The sequence below is a fragment of the Chlorocebus sabaeus genome, chromosome 17 (genome assembly GCF_047675955.1).
Source record: "Chlorocebus sabaeus isolate Y175 chromosome 17, mChlSab1.0.hap1, whole genome shotgun sequence".
NCBI classification, from domain to species: Eukaryota; Metazoa; Chordata; class Mammalia; order Primates; family Cercopithecidae; genus Chlorocebus; species Chlorocebus sabaeus.
Genome location: NC_132920.1, coordinates 31,346,721 through 31,353,154, shown reverse-complemented (window position 1 = coordinate 31,353,154; position 6,434 = coordinate 31,346,721).

The following is a 6,434-nucleotide window of genomic DNA, read 5'->3' as shown; positions in this document are numbered from 1 at the left end:
CCGAAAGAAAAGAACTGCCAAGCCAAGAGTAATAAACCAAGCATAATTATTCTTCATAATTGAAAAAGAAATTATCTTTCCAAGACAAGCAAATGCTGAAAGGCTTCATTACCACTAGACAGGGCATACAGGAAATGCTCAAGAAAGTCCTAAACCTGGAATTGAAAGGACAACGTTTTCAACATGTCCACATTATCACCATGGAAACATACCCAAGTATGAAACTCACTGGTAAAGCAATCACACAGAAGAGGAAGATAAAGGTCTCAAATGGTCCTACTACAGAAATCCACCAAACCGTAATGACAAGCAATAAGAGAAAAAGACAGTAACAAAGGACATATAAAACAACCAGAAAACAACAATGTGACAGGAACAAAGCTGTTGGGAACAGGCCCCCAAAAATCTGGCCATAAACTGGCCCCAAAACTGGCTATAAACAAAATCTCTGGAGCACTGTGATATGTTTATGATGGCCATGATGTCCACGCTGGAAGGTTGTGGGTTTACTGGAATGAAGGCAAGGAACACCTGGCCCACCTGGGGCAGAAAACTGCTTAAAGTCATTCTTAAACCACAAACAATAGCATGAGTGATCTGTGCCTTAAGGACATGCTCCTGCTGCAGATAACTAGCCAAATACATACCTTTATTTTGGCCCATCCCTTTGCTTCCCGTAAGGAATACTTTTAGTTAATCTATAATCTATAGAAACAATGCTTATCACTGGCTTGAGTTAATACATATGTGGGTAAATCTCTGTTCGAGGCTGTCTGCTCTGAAGGCTGTGAGACCCCTGATTTCCCACTTCACACCACTATATTTCTGTGTGTGTGTCTTTAATTCCTCTAGTGCCACTGGGTTAGTGTCTCCCCAACCGAGCTGGTCTTGGCACAAAGCCCCACATATTAATAAAAATCTGGAATGTAAACAGATTAAATTCTCCACTTATAAGATTTAGAATGGCTGAATGGGTAGAAAACATGATCTAACTATATTCTGCTTACAAAAAAACTCACCGGTAATACCGCCTCACCACAATCCGTAGAGACAGAAAGTAAAAGAATGGCAAGAGGTTATCTATGCAAATGGAAACCAAAAGTGAGCAGGAGTAGCTATACTTATAGCGGATAAAATAAACTGTAAGTCAAGAACAATTTTCTTTAAAGATAAGGAAAGCTATCACATATCATAAAGAGATCCATCCAAGAAGAGAATAGAACAATTCTAAATATATATGCACTAAGCACTGGAGCTCCTAGATTCCTAAAACAAGTATTACTACATCTAGCAAGAGAGATAGACTCTAATACAATAAGAGAAGGGGACTCAACATCCCAACCTCAGCATGAGACAGATCATCTACACAGAAAATCAAGAAAGAAACATTGAATTTAAACAGAATTTTACACCAAATAAAGCTAACAGATATTTACACAGCATTCTATCTAACACTACAGAATATACACTCTTTTCATGAACACATGGAACATTTTGTGGGAGAGAGCCTATTTTAACCGACAAAACAAGTCTCAACAAACTTTCAAAAATTGAAATATTAAATATCTTCTCTGGCCACAATGGAATAAAACTAGAACTGTACACCAAGAGAAATGATGGCAACTAGACCAATAATACATAGAAATTAAACAACATGCTCCTGAATAACCATTGAGTAAACAGAGAAATTAAGATATAAATCAAAAAGTTTCTTGAAACAAATGAAAATGGAAACACAACATACCAAAACCTGTGGGATACAGCTAAACAGGGCTAAAAGGGAGGTTTATAGCAATGAATACCTACCTAAGAAAAGTAGAAACATTACAAATTAACAATATAACAATGAACCTCAAGGAACTAGAAAAGCAAGAAAAAAACTCATCCAAATTTCGCAGAAAAGAAATAATAAAGATCATAGTAGAACTAAATAAAAGGTTTTAAAAACCATGTAAATGATCAACAAAGTGAAAACTTTGTTCTTCTAAAACATAAAGAAAATTGACAAACCACTAGCTAAACAAAACTAGAAAAAAAGAGAGAAAATTTGTTAAGAATAAAAGTTCCTCTTCAAAGTTTTCCTTTTTGGTTTAGAATGATAAGTGTTAAGAAGATAGTTCCTCTTAAAAGCTTCCTTTAAGTTTCCCTCGCTCTTCATACTAACAAATCTTCTATTTTACTAATGACTCCTTTTTGTGCCCCCAAGTAGTTGTTACATACAGTAAAGAAATAAACACATTCTATGTTCTTGTACTTGAACCAAGGCCTAACTCCTTTGTTCCCTAGTCTGCCTGGATCTGCCTGGACATGACCAGACATGTCCCAGCTTGCAGCCTATGCTCTTTCCTTATCTGGAAATATTATTGTCTTCCTGGTTTCCCACAAGCAACCCCCTCCTTTGCTTTGTTTCCCACTTGGCCTTTACCTTATTTGGGAAAGTTTAAGTTTTCAGCCAACTGGGATCAGTTTAGATTGTGTGGTCCAGTTCCAGCCAATGGAGACAGGACACAATAGTAGAAACAACTTGCTTTAGGAATAAAAACCCCTGCTTTCCTTTGTTCTGGGTGCTCTCGTGGCAATCAGGCTTGTGGGTAGCACCCTTCTGCAGAAGTAAAAATTGCCTTGCTGAGATATCCTTTGTTCAAGTGTTAATTTTCTTTGTGACTCCAAGCTTTATTTCTAACAATTTTCTGATGGCTCATCCAGGATTCCCATTCTCCTTTGAGAAGTGGGCTTGGTCACCCCATCTAGGGTAGGCGCACCCCACTGCCCCACTACGGTGGCTCCAGGGATGGGAGATTGAGATTACTCATTGTGACGAGTAAATCCAGGCTCTCAGCAATGTGGAAGGAGAAGGCCTGCAAGTACCACAACGACCAGGTAACTCTGTGCACAGACCAAGGTAAAAAAAAAAAAAGTCGCAAGGGCAACAGTATTTCCTTGGTGGACAGGATATTCTGGAGGTGAGAGGGTGTGAAAGGTAACAAGCACTACTGCTGTGCAGGGTGAGTGAGTCCAATCTGCGGTTCCATAGTCACCTTATATGGCTTATGGTGGCCCTCTTGTAGGGATCCTGATGTTGAGGTTTATACAGTCCCGCTGATGCTAAGGGGAGCCTAATTTCCTCGGGGAAAGCAGCCAGAGTGGATGAAGCAAAAGGAGAAGAGTGCAAGGAATCTCCAGGGTAGGGATTAAACCTCCAGGGAAGGATGGGTGGGAAATCTCTAGTTCGAGGGACTGAGCCTAACCAATATTCAACATGGGAAATACCCTGAGTAAGATAGAAGGTAAAAAGGAAAAGGCAGACAGTGAAATCAACTCTAATAGTCATTTAGGACTCATGTTAAAATATTGGAAGGATATGAGAGGACTAAACATAAGAAAAAGAAACGGATGATAAAGTATACTGTTTCATTTGGACCAAGGAACGTATTCAGAAGCTTCAGTTTTCTGGCCACAATTCGGGTCAAATGAGGATTGGACTTGCCAGCTTTTAATAGAATATGTAAATGATAAGAGTCCTGTTTCCCAGGAGGAAATATATTATGTTCTGTGTTGGCAGCAAGGGCCCATCCTCCTTTGTCATCTAAAAACTAAAGGAGACAAGCCAGAAACTACTTCTCATTAAATTAATACCCCTTACTCCAAGAACCCCACCAACACGTGGGACCCCTTAGACCATCTTCCCCAACCAAACCTTCTTTCCCCCACCCAGTAGACCAACATCCCCCAACTCCCACGCCAGTAGATATAACAGTCCCAGACCTTTCCCCTACTCAGATTTTTTTCCCTGCTTATAACCCTGATTCTTGGGGTCATCCCCAGCTTGAATGCCCTCCCTCAGGAAGACTTCAACGTGAGTTAGAACACTGCAAAAAGGATATCCAAAACTACCCTTTTCCCCCTTCCTCTAGGGGTTCGGCTACAAACTTCTTCCCATTGAGGGAAATGCCTCTAGGAGGAGGGGGCATTGGCTTTGTAAATGCTCCCCTGACCAGTTCAGAAGTCTGGAGCTTGAAGAGGGAACTCAAGCCACTGGTAGACAATCCCTATGGAGTAGCAGATCAAATTGATCAATTTCTAGGACCCCAGTTGTATACTGGGGCTGAGTTAATGTCCATCATAGGCATCCTTTTTTCAGGGGAAGAAAGGAGCAGGATGCATAGGGCCGCTATGACCATTTGGGAGCGTGAGCATCCTCCCAGTCAAAACGTCCCTGCAGCCAAACAGAAATTTCCTGCTCAAGGTCCCCAGTAGGATAATAACAACATAGCTCATAGGAGGAATATGAGAGACCTGCAAGAAATGATAATAAAAGGAATTAGAGAATTGGTACCCCACAGCCAGAATATGACCAAAGCTTTTAATATACAGCAAGAAAAGGATGAGGGGCCTATGGAATGTTTTAATAGGCCTAAGGAACAAATGAGGAAATATGCTGGTTTGGATGGAGGAGACCCACTTGGACAAGGAATGTTAAAGCTTCACTTTGTCACAAATAGCTGGCCATACATTACCAAGAAATTACAAAAGATAGAAAATTGGAAGGACCATCCCATAGGGGAACTCTTAAGGGAGGCCCAAATGGTGTATGTACGAAGGGATGAAGAAAAGCAGAAGCACAAAGCTAAGATTCTGCTGTCCTTACAGCAGGGAACTCCCCAACAGGCAGCTCAAAGAGATATCGCTGGTAAATCTTTTAGGTACCCGACTGCCAGACCCTAAAACAGAGGTAAAGGAATCAAACCAGAGAACAAGGGAATAAAAAGAGGAGTAGGGCAAAAGAAATGCTTCAAGTGTGGGAAGGAAGGTCACTTTATAAGAGAATGCTCTGAATGGAAAAAAGAAAAGGAAATCACCCCACTTATGATCTTTGAGGAGGAATGGGAGGCCAGGGGCTCTACTCTTTTTACCTCGAGTCCCACCAAGAGCCCCTGAGAAATGTAGAGGTGGAACCCAAACCTGAGAATATCATCTTTTTAATTGACTCAGGAGCTGCTCATTCCTCAGTTTGTTATCTTCCCCCTGGTGTAACTTGGTCACAAGAAAACTTTTTATTTTGGGAGCAAAAGGAGAGGAGTTTAAAGCAAAAGTCTTAGAAGAAACAAAAATTAAATATCAGAACCACTCAGTAAATATTAAACTTTTGTTGATTCCGGAGGCAGGCATAAACCTACTAGGAAGAGATTTATTTAATGCTAAAATTAAACCTCGGCCTTTATGTTAATCAAGGAAAACTCCTCCCCTCCTTAAATTTGCTCGCTACTCTAAATGAGGGACACATCCATCCAGATGCATGGTCAAAGGAAGGAAACTGAAGAAAATTACGAATTTTCCCAATCCAAGTTAAATTGAAAAACCAGGGGGAAGAGGTAAAAAGAAAACAATATCCAATTCCCTTAGAAGCTAAGATCAATTTAAAGCCCATAATAGAAAGCCTTCTCCGTGATAGACTCATTGAACCCTGTATGTCTCACAACACTCCCATACTACCTGTGAAAAAGCCAGATGGGTCACATCCGCTAGTGCAAGATCTTGGAGCTGTTAACCAAATAGTTCAAACAACTCACCCTGTGGTTCCTAATCCTTACACTATTGTTAGTAAAATTCCATACAACCATGAGTGGTTCACGGTAATAGATCTAAAGGATGTCTTCTGGTCTTGCCCACTAGCAGAAGATAGCGAAGACCTGTTTGCCTTTGAATGGGAGGACCCTCACTCCAGTAGAAAATAACAGTATGATTGACAGTTTTCCCCCAGGGATTTAAAGAATCTCCAAATTTGTTTGGTCTAATACTAGAACAGATCAAAGTTTTACAAACTGCCATATATATGCCTGTTCCAATACATGGACAATATTCTTCTTTCAGGGGAGAATAGACAAAAAGTAGAAGGATTTTTAATAGGTTTTTAAAATAATTTACGACTGGAGGGATTACAAGTGTCAAAAAAGCAAACTTTGGTTTGTAGAACCTGCAGTCAAGAATTGAGGGCACTTAATCAGTAAGGGCAAACAGAGAATTGAATTTGAATGGATTGAAGGCATCATATCCTTACCTCTGCCTGAGACAAAGAAGGAACTTAGAAAGTTTTTAGGGTTAGTAGGGTATTGTCACTTATGGATAGACTCATGTTTTAGTAACTAAACCTCTATATAAAAAAACTTACAGTCGGGCGTGGTGGCTCAAGCCTGTAATTCCAGCACTTTGGGAGGCCGAGATGGGCGGATCACGAGGTCAGGAGATCGAGACCATCCTGGCTAACACGGTGAAACCCCGTCTCTACTAAAAAATACAAAAAACCAGCCGGGCGAGGTGGCGGGCGCCTGTAGTCTCAGCTACTCCGAAGGCTGAGGCAGGAGAATGGTGTAAACCCGGGAGGCGGAGCTTGCAGTGAGCTGAGATTGGGCCACTGCACTCCAGCCTGGGCGACA